Genomic DNA, 18130 nt, shown 5'->3' with positions numbered 1-18130 from the left:
ACTAAATTTGTGGTGATTTGTTATGGAAGCAGAGAAAACTAATACATGGTACGATGTAAAAGTTCATCATTTTTGTGTATGGATATACAATAGAACCAGTGGTACCATTTGTTAAGAAGACTATGCCTTCCCTATTGATTTACATATTTGTTGATAATCAACTGATCTCATATGCATGCCTATTTCTGGACTCTTCTTTACATTTCATTAACCTACATATGTATATATGCATAGTGTTATTATAATATTAGCACTGTAATATATAATAAGGATTTTCCTACTTATTAGAATTAACAGAAGCTAGGCATAATCTATTCTATTCATCTTTTTATATTTCAACTATCATTTTTATACTTTGTATAAATTTTCCTTTGGGATATCATTAGAAACTCATGGTCTTTTAAAAATTCAGTGAGTTCTAATTTAACATGATTATTATAATTTTTATTATCAAATTGACTCAACCTGGTTAAGGGAACATCCTTAAACTGGCCTGTTTTGCTTGTTTAGAGTTCCCTCTAATGATCCCAAGAACATCCTGACTTTCTTTAAAGAAAAAAAAGAATTTCTGGATGCTTCTCATTTTTTTCCTGCTGCAGGACATGACATTAACTATCCTCAAAAACCTCAGTTTCCTCTAGAAGAGAATGACATAGAGATCGAAGTATGGGCCCAGAGGTGGATTTTATAAGCATGGTGGTAAGCAAAAGTGCTTCTTCTGCGGCTGCACTGGACTGCCACAGTAAAGATTGCTCTTTATGGCTCGCATTGGTAGTTTCAGTTTAACACATTCTGTCATTGTACTTTACTTATTGTTGTATGGTTCCATCAATCACTAAGACTTTCCTCACACTGGCACTTCTAACAAAACAAAACAAAAGCCAGAAGTAGGATATCATTTTTCATCTTATACACGGGAGATTAAGAAGATTGATGATGCTCAGTGTAGGCCAGAGGGAAGGGAAACAAGACATTCCCATCAACTGTTGGGGGTAGTATAAACCGGTATTACATTTTTAAAGAACAAGTTGGTAACATCTACTGATAGCAAAATACTTGTTGACTTAGAAATTCCATTTTTAGAAAATTTTCTTACATATAAACTCATATACAAGTATGCATGATTACTGCAACATTGCTTGACATAGTATATAACAGGAAACCATCTAATGTCATCATGAGAGGACTCATTAAATAAATTATGGTACAGCCATAAGATAAAATGCTATGGAACCACTAAAAAATGCATTTCCATGGAAAAATGCCTAAGATACATTTTTGGGTGAAAAAGTAAGCTAAAGAAAATTAGTTTGATCCTCTGTGTGTGTATGTGTACATATACACATATATACACATACGGGTCATATAGATATACATGTTTGCATTCTAATAGCAAATGTTGGGATATATAAGAAACAATGGTTTTACCTTTGGAAATTTGAATAGGGAAGATCAGAGAGAGGAAGACTTTCACTCCCTATTTTATAATCTTTCGTACTAATATAACAGTTTAAAAAATACTGTCAAATTAAAACAGGGAATAGAAAAGAAGGTTGTGATTACAGTGTAGCAACTTTCTAACAAAGAATTAGCTATTGAAAGATGTTTTGGAATCTTATTAAGCCTAGGTTGAAACATGAAGAACTATGACATTTATTTACTGGAGATGGAATCCATGGGAAAGAGCTATGATGGGAGAGCTTATATTATCACTGGCATGTGGAATAGCAATGCATCAATATTTTGGCACTTAATGAAGAAACTCCAAAAGATAAACGAGTATATATGACTGTGGCAAAGGATATGGTAGTCACGGAGGCAGTGGAGGCTATCTATTTTCAGCTGGAGACAGCTGTACATGTGTACCCTGCAAAAGAGTGTTTGTGGCATTTTAGGAGAGACCCTTTTACTTCTTTACAAGGTTGGAACAGCCTGAGGGAAAAAGCCGTACCAATTCAGGAAATACATGAGGTGGTAAGTTGACAGTGCAAGTCTGAGAAGGAGGAACCAATCACTCCTGTTGGTGGATGGGGTCCAGTGTCACCGCAGGAGGACGAAGCAGAAGAGGAGAGTGATAATGAACTCTCAAGTGTGACAGGTGGTGTGTCTAAGGACTGTCCTGAGACGATCCTATATTCTGGGGAGAATTGTTAGGAAGATGGTACAATAACATTGGTGCACGACAGTAAGGGCTATCTGCTGTGGGAAAGAGTGGTGTTCCTGAAGCATTGAAGGAAGAGGTAATGATTAGCAGGCTGCCATGACAACGAGGCAATACTAGATAGATATCAATTTCTTATCACAGCGAACTAAGCCCAGGAGAGTGATAGTCATCATACATTTCTTGCATATAATTAAAGATACCAGAGGACATGGACAGGAATTGCTCTATAAGATCTGCAAGGCCTATGCTATGATGAAGACATTCATCAAGAACAGTTTTTTCTTGCTGCCGTATCACTGCTGCATATGCCAGAGGAACAGCACTCTGTGTTTTGGTGAAAATCAGGAATGACTGTTTATGAGACTTCAAGAACAGCTTTGAAGACCATCACTGCAAATTCTATCAGTCAGAGAGACTGTCAAGGGCAGTCTCTGGACCTGCACAATCACTTTTCTGATCTGAATCTGGAAGCTCATATGTATGAACCCCAGTGGTTTCTCACTCCTTTTACTGTCAAGTTCCACTCTGCCTGGTCTTCCCTATCATTGACTTACTGCTTTGTGAAGGATTGAACATAATCTTTCATGTAGCCTTGGCTCTCCTAAAGACGTAAAAGAGAGATTTTCTGTAAGCTGAATTTGAAGGTACTTTAAAGTTCTTCAGAGCTCAGCTTTCTAGAGTTAATTAGAGATGGCAGAATAGGAGGGAGGCTCAAGAAGGAGAGAGTATATGTACACATATAGCTGATTCACACTGTTGTACAGCAGAAACTAATACAATCTTGTAAAGCAATAATTCTTCAACTATTACAAAAATCAAGTTATTCAGAGATACAAGGCAGAGGAAAATGTAAGAAGGTTAATGGAGCAGGCTTGCAATATTAAGGTATCAACAAAGAAACTGAGGAAAAAAGAAAAAGAATATCAGACAATGTGAGAGTCATCTGCAACAGGAAGACCCAGTGGATCTATAGTTTGTATATTTGCAGGTAACTCTCCTCTTGTTTGTACTAGGAATCTTCATAAGCTGAAAGAAAGAGAGGGAAAAAGAAAGAGAAAAAGTGGATATCAACCACCTTCAAAAATGGGAAAAAAGGAAAATGACAAAGTACTGTTTTAGCTGTGCATGGTCACATCCTAATCTACTTTAATCTTTTCCTTCATACTATATTATATCCTTCAAGATCCCAAAGAAAAGCAATGATTTAGTCAAATATTTGATTAAACATAGTAACTAGTTATATTTGTTCAACTCTTATCACTAATAGTGTCAAGTTGAGAGCACTCTAAATGTCCAATACTTAAATTTTAAAACAACTTAAAATGTTCATTGCCTCATACCAAGCTTCACGTTTACATGATGCATAAAATTTATAATGTCTGTAGTACTTCAGAACATTTAGTGCTGATCGATTTGCAAAAGTTTTTAAACAATTTAAAGAAATTGCCAAACAAGCAAAGTATGCCTGATGGACTAAAAATGAATTAGAAAAAAATAAAAACTGAAATGGTAGAAAAAAATTTTAACACATTTTTTTGTTGTTACTTTTCTTATATGTACTTTTTTTCATATATTATGAAAGCAAGGCATAACATTACAATAGAAAGCAAAAAGAATATAATGTGCCCCCTAATTCTGTCTATCCACAGATATTAATAGTAGAATTTAACAATGTGGTAGAGCTTTGCTCCTAAACACATACTTTTCTTTCCTCTGAACACAATCATCTTTCATCCTAAGGAGCCCTGTCATTCCTGTCACCAGAGTCTTAATGTTATTAGTTTTTAAACCTGAAGGAGGAAAAGGAAGGCTGAAGGATCCAAAAGGAGCATAGTATAAAGAGGCAAAATGACTGAAATGAAACTTCATACTTCACAATTTTGCTTTGGATTAATTGAGGCCTAAAAACTACCACATAGCTACTCAATAACTGTTTGTCAAACAAATAAACAAATGTGTCAACAAGTAAAATCGATATAATACATATTTATTAATATTTAGTGTTCAATTTCTCATAAGAATGTTATTTCTATCTTTAGGATAAAATTTCAAAGCAGTTTTCAGCTCCTGACATATTTATCTTGGGCCTGACACTGTCCCTTTCTGTTTCAATTCTGTTGTATCACCATATCTGAACCAACCACTCTGAGGTAACTAGCACATTATCACTTTACATTTTCCTCACTTTCTTAATCCTATAACAGACATGAATATTTTGTTTAATCCTATGTACTTCAGTTGTTGCTCATGTGAAGAATAGATATCTTATCATTGGGATTTGGTTTGAGGGCAGAAATTCTGTCACAGTAATTGGCCCAAATATTAAGAATCTAGAAATGCCTGTAAAAAACAAGCAGCCATTCCTTATCTATATCCCAAATCATCAAATGTTTTTATATATTCTCTTTAAAAATTTTAAACTTCTTTAAAAATGTTTTATTGTATTCACATGTAAAAGAGAGGATAATAAGTAACCCAGTCCTCTAGATTTCCTATTGTTTGCAAACTGTATATATATGAAATACACATCAAATACTCCAGTTATAGGAACAATAGCAATTATTTAAGAACTTCAGTAAGTAATACTTTTACCTAATGTACAATGTAACAGTGTTCATTATAAAGAAGTTTCTCCCTTTTTAAAACATTTCCATTTATTTATTTTTGGTTGTAGTGGATCTTCGCTGCTGCGCACTGGCTTTCTCTAGTTATGGAGAGTGGGGGCTCCTCTCTAGCTGCAGAGGGCAGCCTTCTCATTGCGCTGGCTTGTCGTGTTGCGGAGCACAGACTCTAGAGAGCAGCTGTGGCACGCGGGCTCAGCTGCCCTCAGTATGTGAAATCTTCCCAGAGCAGGGATTGAATCCTGTGTCACCTGCACTGGCAGATGGGTTCTTAACCACTGGATCACCAGGGAAGTCCATGAAGAAGTTTTAATACGGAGGGGAACGTTCCCCTGCCCCCCCGCCCCCAGAAACTTTAAGAAAATATATTCTTCTTCAAGAACATTTAAGGTTTCTGAATGTTTGACTTTCAAACACCAAGCACAGATATTAGCAGAACAGTTTTCAGTCTTTTTACCTTGAGGATGATGTTACCTGGGAGTTCATTATATATAGCCTTTGTCATGTAGAGACAGTTCCCTTCTATCCCTAGTTTAATTAGGGTTTTTATCATGAAGAAATGCTGGATTTGTCAAATGCTTTTTCAGCATCAATTGAGATGGACATATGGTTCTCCTCCTTTATTCTATTAATGTGGTGAATTATACTGATTGACTTTTGTATGCTGAACTACACTTGCATTTCTGGGATAAATCCCCCTTGGTTAAGGTGTGTGATCTTTTTAACATGCTGCTGAATTCTATTTGCTAGCATTTTATTGAAGAATTTTGTATCTACATTCACAAAGAATATTGGCCCATAGTTTTCTTGTAGTGTCTTTTTGACTAGCTTTAGTATCAGGATAATGATAACTTCATAAAATGAGTTAATAAGTATTCTTTCCTCTTCTAAATATTGGAAGAGTTTGAGAAGTAATCATGTTAATTCTTTAAATGTTTGTAGAATTCACCAGTGCAGTTATGTGGTCCTAGGCTTTTCTGTGTTGTGAGATTTTCAGCTGCTAATCCAATCTCCTTATTTGTTATAGGTCTATTCAGATTTTCTATTTCTTCTTTAGTTAGTTTTGGTAGTTTGTGTGTTTGTTATAGGGGCTTCCCTGGTGTCTCAGATGATAAAGAATATGCCTGCAATGTGGGAGACTCAGGTTCAATCCCCGGGTTGGGAAGATGCCCTGGAGAAGGGATTGGCTACCCACTCCCATGTTTGTTATAATACTTTTTATTCCTGTAAAGTCAGTGATAATATCCCCTATTTAATTTCTGATTTTAGAATTTGAGTATTTTCTCTTTTTTCTTAATCTTTAGATTGGTCAATTTGTTGTTTTTTTCTTTCAATCAATTTTTGGCTTCATTGAGCCTCTCTATTGCTTTTTTAGTCTCCATTTCATTTATTTCTACTCCAGTTCTTATTATTTCTTTCCTCTTTATGGCTTCAAATTCAATTGAATATAACATAAGCAGGAATTAATTTTTTCTAAAATGCCTAAAATAGAAGAATAAATAATAATCTCTGAGTCATCGGGGAAAGACCAACCTATTTGTTAGATTTACTGTTTAAATCCATGATAACAGCTCTCATATAATTTGCAAAAGAATATTACTATATCATTATGAAGATACCATATTTAGAAAAGGGCAAAAGTAATGAGGGAAAACTACTATACTTTGAATGTTGAAGCTATCTTCTAGTTTATGAGACTTGTGCCAGGCTGAAAGAAGGTAGTACCATGGGCCTCTGGGATGTTTACAGGAAAAACTAAAATCAAGCCTCTCATTTTTAGACCATCATGTTATCATGAGACACATCCGAACTTGGTCTGTTTCTGAAGAAAACAAGCATGACAAGCATTCTCTTATATACCATGAACATTGACTTCTTCCTGGAGAGAAGAACATGGGTTGATGCCACTACTATAATATGGGTTTCACAACTGTCCCCCAAACATATGGCTCCTATGTCCCTAAGACTGGCTCTACTCAGAATAGTCGCCTTCTGCCGCGTATGACAAACCCACAGCTAATATCATTTTAAACAGTGAAAAGCTGAAAGCATTTCATCTAAGATCAAGAACAAGACAAGGATTTCCATTCTCACCACTTTTACTCAACATAGTTTTGGAAGTCCTAGTCAAAGAAATCAGAAAAGAAAAAGAAATAAAAGGGATCTAAATTAGAATGCTACCAGAAAACTATTAGAGATAGTCAATAAATTCAGTAAAGTTGCAGGATACAAAATTAATACACAGAAATCTCTTGTATTCGTTATATACTACAATGAAAGATCAGGAAAGGAAATTAAGGAAACAATCTCATTTACCATTGAATCAAAACACATAAAATACCTAGGAAGAAACCTATCTAAAAAGACAGAAGATCTGTACTCTGAAAACTATAAGATACTGATGAAAGAAATCAAAGATGACACAAACAGATGGAAAGATATACCATGTTCTTGAATTGGTAGAATCAATAGTGTCAAAATGACTATACTACCCAAGGCAATGTACAGATTTAATGCAATCGCTATCAAATTACCACTGGAATTTGTACAGACCTAGAACAAAAACTCAAAAATTTGTACAGAAACATGAAAGACTTCGAATAGCCAGAGCAATCCCGAGAAAGAAAAACAATGCTGGAGCAATCAGGCTCCCTGGTTTCAGACTAGACTACAAAGCTATAGTAATTAAAAGAGTATGGTACTGGCACCAGAAAAAAAGAAAACCACCAGAAATATATATCAATGGGACAGCTTAGAGAGTTCAGAAATAAACCCATACACCTATGGTTAATTAAGCTATGACCAAAAAGGCAAGAATATACAATGGTGAAAAGATAGTCTCTTTAATAAGTGATCCTGGGAAAACTGGACAGCTATATGTAAAAGAATGAAATTAGAAAATTCTCTAAAACCATACACAAAACTAAACTCAAAATGGATTAAAGACTTAAATGTAAGGCTGAACATTATAAAACTCTTGGAAGAAAACATAGGCAGAAAACTCTCTGACATAAACCATAACAGGGTCTTTTTGATCCATTACTCCTAGAGTAATGAAAATAAAAACAAAAATAAGCAAATGGGAACTAACTAAACTTTTTCTTTGCATAGCAAAGAAAATCATAAATGAAACAAAAAGACAACCATCAGAATGAGAGAAAATATTTGCAAATGAAGCAACTGACAAGGGGCTTAATCTCCAAAATATACAAACAGTTCATGCAGTTCAATACCAAAAAATAACCCAATCAAAAAATTGGCAGAAGACCTAAACAGACATTTCTTCAAAAAAGATATACAGGTGGCCAAAAAGCACATGAAAAGATGCCCAACATCACTTATTATTGTTACTATTTATTCACTAAGTCGTGTCTGACTCTCTCTAACCCCATGGAGCGTAGCCTGCCAGGCTTCTCCAACCATGGGATTTTGCAGGCAAGAATATTTGAGTGGATTACCATTTCCCTCTCCAGTGGGTTGTCATTTTCTTCTCACTACTTATTAGAGAAATACAAATCCAAACTATAATGAAGTATTACATCATATCAGTCAGAACTACCATTATCAAAAAAAAAATCTACAAACAATAAATGCTGGAGAAGATGTGGAAGAAAGGAAACCTACACTGTTGTTGGAAATGTAAATTCATACAGCCAGTATGGAGGACTGTATGGAGGTTCCTTAAAAAGCTAAAAATAGAGCTACCATAGGTCCAGCAATCCCACTCCTGAGCATATATCTGGAGAATATAATTATTCATAAAGATATATGCACCTTAATGTTCATTGTAGCACTATTTACAATAGCTCGGATATGGAGGCAAACTAAATATCCATCGACAGAGGATTGAATAAACAAGATGTGGTACACATATACAATGGAATATTACTAAGTCATAGAAAAGAATGAAATAATGCCATTTGCAGCAACATGGATGGACCTAGAGATTATCACACTATAAGTGAAGTAAGTGAGACAAAGAAAGACAAATATCATATGATGTTGCTTATATGTGAAATCTAAAATAAATGATACAAATGAACTTATTGGCAAAATAGAAACAGACTCACTGATTTCAAAAAGAGACTTATGATTACCAAAGCAGGAAACATAGGGGCAAGGGATAAATTAGGAGTTTGGGATTAATTTACACATACAAATATGTATAAAAAAGAAAATCAACAAGGATCTACTGTATAGCACAGGGACTTCTACTCAATATTATATAATAATCTATATGGGAAAGGAATCTGAAAATAATAAATATATGTATAACTGATTCACTTTGCTGTACACCTGAAACTAACACAACATTGTAAACCAACTATATGCCAACATAAAATAAAAATTAAATTAAAAAATAAGTAAAGATTTGAATACTGCCCCCTCCCACCCAGAAAAATAAATAGTTGCCTTCTCTCTGTTTTCATTTGCATCTCCCACTTAGCTTACATTTCACTTTACCTGACCAGGATCACCTCCATCACCAGGTATCTCATCCTACCCACTCACTTCCTAATTTTCCCAGTGTTTCCTATGCTTTATTAACTATGATCATTCAGAGACCCAAAGTCATATGTAATAGGTTGTAATCAGACAATCACCATCTATGATTTTCTGTTATTCTCAGTAGATGACTTAAGGGAAATCAAGAAAAGCATGAAAGGACATCCTAAGTGGTTAAGCGTGGTTAATAGATATCAATACTTACCCCAATTAGGAGGCTTTCTACAGAAAATAATGAAACATTGGTTTAAACAGGAAAGGCATTTATCACCTTAGATGACAAGAAGCTCATAGTGAGTATACTCCAGGTTTAATCCATCGGCTCATTAGCATCATCTAAGACAGGTTCTTTTCATTTTCTTCTGTGTGATCTTATTGCTTTAGCTTTGTTTTCAAGCTGGCTCCTTTTTTGGTAGCAAGATGATGTAGCTGGTCTAGTTATCTTCAGACATGCTAGTGTCCAGGGCATTTGCCTCTTCCTTGAGTGTATCTCTCTCATTTTAAGACTGAAAGTTTTTAAGATTATATTTTAAATTATTTACATCTTTGTGCTGCTGATCTTTTTCATCTTTCCAACCTTCAATGGCATCCATTAAAAATAAAATGTCTATGTAAAATACTTTAATAACATTCATGGAACTGTTGCTGAGTTAGGTGAGGGTTTTTAGGGGTGGGGTGGGCAGTGAGGTGCACAGGCTACTGGAAGGTGAGATGCTACTGGGGCTTAAGTCCAATAAGAACAGAATTTAGAAACAGGAACAAAAGTTTCGATTCAAAACTTCTTGACCTCTCATTTTTTTTAACCTCCTTACTTTTAAAAGATTTGGGACGTTGTTAATATTTACAAAATGATGAATTTGGAAATCCCTTATGACTTTACAGTGGAAGTGACAAAAAGATGAAAGGGAATTGATTTTTGTTGAGGAAGGAGAAGGAAGCTGCTGTCTCCTACATCATCAGTTTCATGATGTCACTTTCCAGGGCTTTATTCTTTTAAAATAAGTGATTTTTGAATATAGTTTTAGATTGGCAATTTTTCTTAGCACATTTAAGGTTTTTCCTACGTGACATTGGCTTCTCATGTTCTTAGTGACTCCGGTTTTAGCACAGATATTTTGCAATTTGAGGTAATATAAAATAAGTCTCTGTCTCAGTATTTTTCTCTTTGTCAATTTCTTTCTATTTCTTATCACTATAGCCAAAGTAAGCTAGGTTTTAATGTATTAATGAGCAGCCAATATTTTTTTTCTCATACGACGTGTTCTATTCAGTTTGCTATGGCAAAAGGGAGAGCAAGATAGATCAACAAGGGGAAACCATAGCTTTTGGCATGTCAGTCTTACCTCAAATAGGATTTTTTTTTTTAAAAAAAGAATTCTTAGCAACCTGAAGAGTATCATCAGAGATCTGCTACTGGTGAGATTGGAAAAGATATTCCAGTTGTTATCAGAATGTCTGATGAATTTTCCAGGGTAGAAACCTACCACAATAGTTGGAATTGAGGAAGATATTATCAAATATCACAGCAAGCTGGGAATATCCTTGGTAAATACTGTGACCACCCAATCACATTCTAGTTTACCCTTTGGCTCAGATCAAATACATTTAGACTGGACTGTGTCATTATTATGTATCATTTCAAAGTTCTCTTAACCTCACTGTCCTTAGTTTTGCTTCAGCTATTCGGAGATCCAACCAGTCTATTCTGAAGGAGATCAACCCTGGGATTTCTTTGGAAGTAATGATGCTAAAGCTGAAGCTCCAGTACTTTGGCCACCTCATGGGAAGAGTTGACTCATTGGAAAAGACTCCGATGCTGGGAGGGATTGGGGGCAGGAGGAGAAGGGGATGACAGAGGATGAGATGTCTGGATGGCATCACTGACTCGATGGACCTGAGTCTGAGTGAACTCCGGGAGATGGTGATGGACAGGGATGCCTGGTGTGCTGCAATTCATGGGGTCGCAAAGAGTCGGACACGACTGAGCGACTGAACTGAACTGAACTGAACTGAACTCTGTTATAATCTTCAAGCTTCAGGTTTTCCTGAAGCCTCAACATCGCCACAAATAGGATGTGAGCTCCCCACCCCGGCAAGCAGGTGCACCAGTGTGATGAGAGTGCCACAAATCCCAAATCTTCTCTTCCTCTGTGACCTACTTACATTCAAAAGCACCAATAAAATGCCCTCAGGTAGTTTCTTTCTATTAAAAAAAAAAAGATTTGGGAGACCATAGGGATGGTAAGGGGAGGGAGGAGGGAGGGGGATTCAAGATGGGGAACACGTGTATACCTGTGGCAGATTCATGTTGATGTATGGCAAAACCAATATAATATTGTAAAGTAATTAACCTCCAATTAAAATAAATAAATTTATATAAAAAATAAATAAAATGAAAAAATAAAAAAATAAAAGATTTGTATTCTATAAATTACCTTGGTTAAGCTTTCTTAATCGCATATTCTAAAATGTCTCAATTAACCAATAACAACCACTGTACCACCTCCAAAATATCCATTAAGCATTTCATTCACTAAATACCATTTTCCTTCCTTCCAGAATATTTTACTGTGCCAACTGCAATATTCCTCTGATTCAATAGAACTTCCAATCCATTGACCATTGACTGATCATCACTCCATCATTTAATTCTTTCTTAGACCCAAAAAAACTTTCCCAGAAACTTCCTAGTAGACTGACCTTCATATCTTAGTGGCTGGAACTGAATCATACGTTCTTCTTAAACTAAAATCGTTCAGAAAAATAGAGTTACCAGGATTAGTTTAAACCAGTCAGGATGTTTTTCCTGAGGTGGGACTAGTTTAATTTCCTGAGAGGCAACTACCTGCACATTAATTCCAAGAAAATATGGGGACTAACTGTTGCATAGTTAGCCAATAGTAACTGCTCTAGTGGTGGTGGTGGTTTAGTTGCTAAGTCGTGTTTGACTCTTGTGACCCCATGGACTGTCGCCCACCAGGCACCTCTGTCCATGGGATTTTCCAGACAAGAATATGAGAATGGGTTGCCATTTTCTTCTGCAGGTGCTCTTACCGACCCAGGGGTCGAATCTGTGTCTCCTGCATTGCAGGTGGATTCTTTACTGCTGAGCCACCAGGGAAGCCCAACAACTATAGTATTATACTATGTGTAAAATTTATTTTTTAGCCTCAGCTACAAGTGACACTCTTTGCAGTCACTGTTCATTTGTCAGGAATATGATAGGTATTAAGTATAGCTCTGTTTCCACCAATCACACTCTAGAACTGGTTCTACCAAATGCTTGTTGGATGACTTTAGGTAAGGCATCTAACCTCTTGATTTCCACACCCAAACATGATACAAATATTGTTCTTCATATGCCAGGGGATAGCTGGGGAAATAATTACACTGAACAAATGCAAAGCTATCTAATTTTAGCTCCCCATACTGCCTGTTCTATTTTCATTTATTCATTCATACACCCTTAAAACAAATAGTTGTTGACAGTATGCTTTATATAATATACGAAATAAATATTGGGGAATCAAAAAAGGTTTCACCATACCCCCTGCATCTAAAGTATTAAGCAGTGAATGATTTAGCAACAACTACTTACTCTTGGAGTACAGAATCAGGGAAGTAAAAGATGCCTTACAATGCAGTGTAAGATGTAAGACAAGAAAAGTTAAGTGGGATAATGAGAGGTGTTGTTTGTGGAATCATAATAGTTGCTTCAATTGGCATGTGATCCACCCTATTTACTAAAGTGGCTGCACCCAAGTGTGTGGGTCCAGTGATGCCTACATGGCTTTTCTAGGTTAAGTATTAACTGGGTTTTAATATTTACTGATACATAATATAAGCAAAACAACAAGATGAGTTTATGCTACAACAAACCAGTGAACAAGAACTAACAGAAGACTGGTTACTGCCTGAGCTAGTGAGAAAAAAAATGAACCTGCCATTAATGGACTAAGTAAAAAAACTGCCTTCCTGATGAACTAATAAACTTTTGTTCTGGAAGTTCCCCATTGTTTGGAATGATAAAACAACAACAACAAAACACTCATGGTTTCAGAGTCAGCTGACCAATTGTCTAAAAGATCCCACAGGTCAAAAATATTTTTCAATTTTGGAAAACTAACATTTCAGAAAAAAAAAGTTAAAATGCAATTGCTATTGTCTGTATTTGTTCTTAAAAAATATAAGGGAGAAAAATGTCAGACTCTTTTTGACCCCATGGACTGCAGCCTGCCAGGCTCCTCTGTCTGTGAGATTCTCCAGGCAAGAATACTGGAGTGAGTGGCTGTGCCCTCCTCCAGGGGATCTTCCTGACCTAGTGTCTTTTATGTCTCCTGTACTAGCAAGCAGGTTCTTTATCACTGGTGCCACCTGGGAAGCAATATATCAATATTTTGGATGGAAGAGACTTCTGGAGGGAATTATGCTTCTGGCATGTTGAAACTTGTTACAGAACAGGACTAGAAAGTGAAAAGCTACAGGTTCCTGCTATTAATGGGAGTAGGAAAGCATAGAAAGAATATTGGTAATTTAAACTTATGATAGTTTTGTATCTGATTTCTCAAATAGTTCTGTAGATTCAGAACCAGTATTTGATGGGAGGGGAAAATTCCCAAAATCAAAATCCTAGGATTTTGACAGTAGAACAGCAGAAGAGAAGCTTTGTCACTGCCAAATAACTCCCTTAGCAGGGTATAACAGAGAAAGTAAAACAGCGAGTCACTTCCATTTTTGCTGTGTGGTTCAGTGAAGTTCTAATTCATCGGTTGAAACAACTTAAACAATTCACATTAGCTTTGCTATGCTGGAGAACAATATGGCAATGCGCTCCTTTGGAGCAAAGCTATCCTGCAGTCTGTGGAGCTTGTGATCCTTGCAGCCTCTATATTCAAGCAAGGTTGAAGGCACTGTGGTTGAAGCATGGACACCTCTTCTGTTGTCCTCTTCTTTCACAGTAAAAAGCAAGTAAGAGCCAAATCCATAACTGGCAAAGGAAGGATGAAACAGCAGGGCACTGAGATACTAGACAAAACTTTCTTGGCAAAGGCACAAGGTAAGTTGCTTGACATAGCTGTGAGATAATAGATATCTATGAAAAACTGGTTACTTGTCAATTTACTTGGTTAAAGGAGAAGCAATAATAAACATTTTAATTTTGTTTGCTAAAAGTAACTGATACTTATTTGGGGCCAGGAACTAACATAGCATTTATGTAAACTGTTTCATTTAATCTTCTGGACAATCCCATGAGATAATTACTTTCCTCACTTCACAGAAAACAATTGAGGCAAAAGTTTAATTTATTTAAGATATCACAGATATTAAGTGATGGAGCTGGAATTTTAAAAGCCAGGAATTCTGACTAGAAATCATGTTCTTAGTATATACTGTCCTTTCAGAGACTATCCTTTTCCACATAGAATTTATCTTTTTCTTTATCTTTACTTCACCCGAAAGCCATCTTTCATAACTTTTGTTGGGGGGGGGGGTGCTACACCTAGAGCATGTGGGATCTTAGTTCCTCAAGGGATCGAGCCCTCACCCCCTGCTTTGGAAGCACAGAATCTTAAACACTGGACCACGAGGAAAATATTTTAATAACGCCTTTAAAAGTATAGTAGGTAGCTGTAATGTAAAATACTAAATATATGTCATCATGTAATCTTAAGAGTGGAATTACTTTGTTGTTTCAAAAGTCCTATGAATAATCTGACAAATAACTTATTCTTTAATGTAGTAGATTGATTAGAAAAGAAGTTCTACTTAAGACAAATTAGAATAATGTAGAACAATAGAATTCAGGTTTGGTTTTTTTTTCCACTCTGACACAACAGATAATGTTGACTTCTGGATAAAATTGTATAGCCACGTGCAATTCAAGTCTTTCATTTGGGTTGTCTCAGAGCTAACAACCCAAACTTCTGGTTATTTCCCCTTTTCTCTTCACTACAAATCTAAGCCATTTCCACATTCCATGGGACTTAATTCCCATTCCCTCATCTCTTCAGACAATTTTGCCTCCTATGTCACTGAAGAAGGTGAGATCACCAGGCTTGAAATCCATGAATTCTCTGCTGCTAGACTAACAAATGTATCCAACTGTGTATCCATCCTTACAATCTTCCCTCAGAAGATAAAGTCTCCTCTCCTTTTGGTCCAAATTGAATTCTCTGCCTGTGCTCTTGGTTCCACCCTCTTCCATCTCCTCAAGGAAGCAGAACCATGAATTTTCCATTTCATCTCTTGTGTTGTGGTAGATTTGTCAAATACATTGCTGCCATGCCCACAGCCTCTTATGTGGGAAGGGAAACCATCCAGTCTTTAGGTGAGATGAGTGGATTTTTTTTTTTAAGAAAAGTTATGAAATGATCTTTGATGTGTGTCTTGTCTGTGGAGGTCATTCACTTTAAGATGAAAGTTTATACTGCACAGTTGCTAGAGAACTAAGCATCTCAGCACAGGAATGACAACAACATTGAACATTATTTATGGTAAAAATATAATTCATAGCAGTCTGTAGGCTTTAATCATCTTCTATTCTCAAAGAATTCCTGCAGGACAGGTTCTAATATTCCTACTTTCAGATAAGGAAACCAAGCCTCAGAGAACGTAGGTAATTTCCCAAGGTTAATGAGTCACTGAGCTGGAGTCTGGATACAAAGCTTATGAAATTTCTGTTCTTGTCATGCTAGATTTTCCTAGCCAAAAACATGATGGCAAAAACATTAACATGAAGTTAATTCTATTTTATCATTTGCCATTCTGGCTTGACATAAAAAATAATTGGAGTTGGTTTATGTAAGTATATAATCAGTATAAATGAACAGATGAATAATTAGAGAAAGAAAAAATAAAATCAAGCTGGGGCAAATCTAGTGTTTTTGAAGTTAAACAAGTTCTCTAAAGATGACTGCATTAGGAAGGAGTGATGCTGTTAGGATTTCGTAGCTCCTGAGGACTCAAAAGATTGGTCATGAGACGTGATCATTATTTATTTATTTATCATTGCGCTGGGTCTTCATTGCTGCACTTGGGCTTTCTCTAGTTGCAGAGGGTGTGGGCTTCCCATTTCGGTGGCTTCTCCTTGCAGAGCAAGGACTTTAGGTGCACAGGCTTAGCTGCTCTGCAGTATGTGAAGTCTTCCCTGAACAGGGATCGAACCCCTGTTCCCTGCATTGGCAGGCAGATTCTTAACCACTGGACCACCAGGGAAGCCTGAGGTGATTATTAAATACATGCATGTATTAAGTAAATACATAATAAAATGTATGTATTTTATTAAGTAAAATACAATATGTATTAAGTAAAACATAGTGAGATGCATCTGGCACAAATGTTTGCTTAATGAACTGTAACTAACAAGGACCTACTGTTCTAGTCAATGTAATCACACTAGGACCACAGCCTTGTCTAACTCAATGAAACCAAGCCATGCCCGTGGGGCAACCCAAGATGGGCGGGTCATGGTGGAGAGGTCTAACAGAATGTGGTCCACTGGAGAAGGGAATGGCAAACCACTTCAATATTCTTGCCTTGAGAACCCCATGAACAGTATGAAAAGGCAAAATGATAGGATACCAAAAGAGGAACTCCCCAGGTCATTAGATGCCCAATATGCTACTAGAGATCAGTGGAGAAATAACTCCAGAAAGAATGAAGGGATGGAGCCAAAGCAAAAACAATACCCAGCTGTGGATGTGATTGGTGATAGAAGCAAGATCCGATGCTGTAAAGAGCAATATTGTATAGGAACCTGGAATGTCAGGTCCATGAATCAAGGCAAATGGGAAGTGGTCAAACAAGAGATGGCAAGGGTGAACATCAACATTCTAGGAATCAGCGAAGTAAAATGGACTGGAATGGGTGAATCTAACTCAGATGACCATTATATCTACTACTGTGGGCAGGAATCCCTCAAAAGAAATGGAGTAGCCATCATGGTCAACAAAAGAGTCCGAAATGCAGTACTCGGATGCAATCTCAAAAACGACAGAATAATCTCTGTTCGTCTCCAAGGCAAACCATTCAATATCACAGTTATCCAAGTCTACGCCCCAACCAGTAACGCTGAAGAAACTGAAATTGAATGGTTTTATGAAGACCTACAAGATCTTTTAGAAGTAACACCCAAAAAAGATGTCCTTTTCATTATAGGGGACTGGAATGCAAAAGTAGGAAGTCAAGAAACACCTGGAGTAACAGGAAAATTTGGCCTTGGAATGTGGAATGAAGCAGGGCAAAGACTAATAGAGTTTTGCCAAGAAAATGCACTGGTCATAGCAAACACCCTCTTCCAACAACACAAGAGAAGACTCTACACATGGACATCACCAGATGGTCAACACCAAATTCAGATGGATTATATTCTTTGCAGCCAAAGATGGAAAAGCTCTATACAGTCAACAAAAACAAGACCAGGAGCTGACTGTGGCTCAGATCATGAACGCCTTATTGCCAAATTCAGACTTAAATTGAAGAAAGTAGGGGAAACCGCTAGACCATTCAGGTATGACCTAAATCAAATCCCTTATGATTATACAGTGGAAGTGAGAAATAGATTTAAGGGCCTAGATCTGATAGATAGAGTGCCTGGTGAACTATGGACAGAGGTTTGTGACACTGTACAGGAGACAGGGATCAAGACCATCCCCATGGAAAAGAAATGCAAAAAAAGCAAAATGGCTGTCTGGGAGGCCTTACAAATAGCTGTGAAAAGAAGAGAGGCAAAAAGCAAAGGAGAAAAGGAAAGATATAAGCATCTGAATGCAGAGTTACAAAGAATAGCAAAAAGAGATAGGAAAGCCTTCTTCAGTGATCAATGCAAAGAAATAGAGGA

General features: G+C 36.5%; 1 pseudogene; it reads left to right on the top strand.

The window, feature by feature from the left end:
• Positions 667-3100, top strand: LOC102187020 (annotated as a pseudogene).

This window comes from Capra hircus, chromosome 26 (genome assembly GCF_001704415.2).
Source record: "Capra hircus breed San Clemente chromosome 26, ASM170441v1, whole genome shotgun sequence".
Classification (NCBI taxonomy): Eukaryota; Metazoa; Chordata; class Mammalia; order Artiodactyla; family Bovidae; genus Capra; species Capra hircus.
The sequence above is the reverse complement of the archived record's forward strand: the minus strand, read 5'-3'. Positions and strand labels throughout refer to the sequence as shown.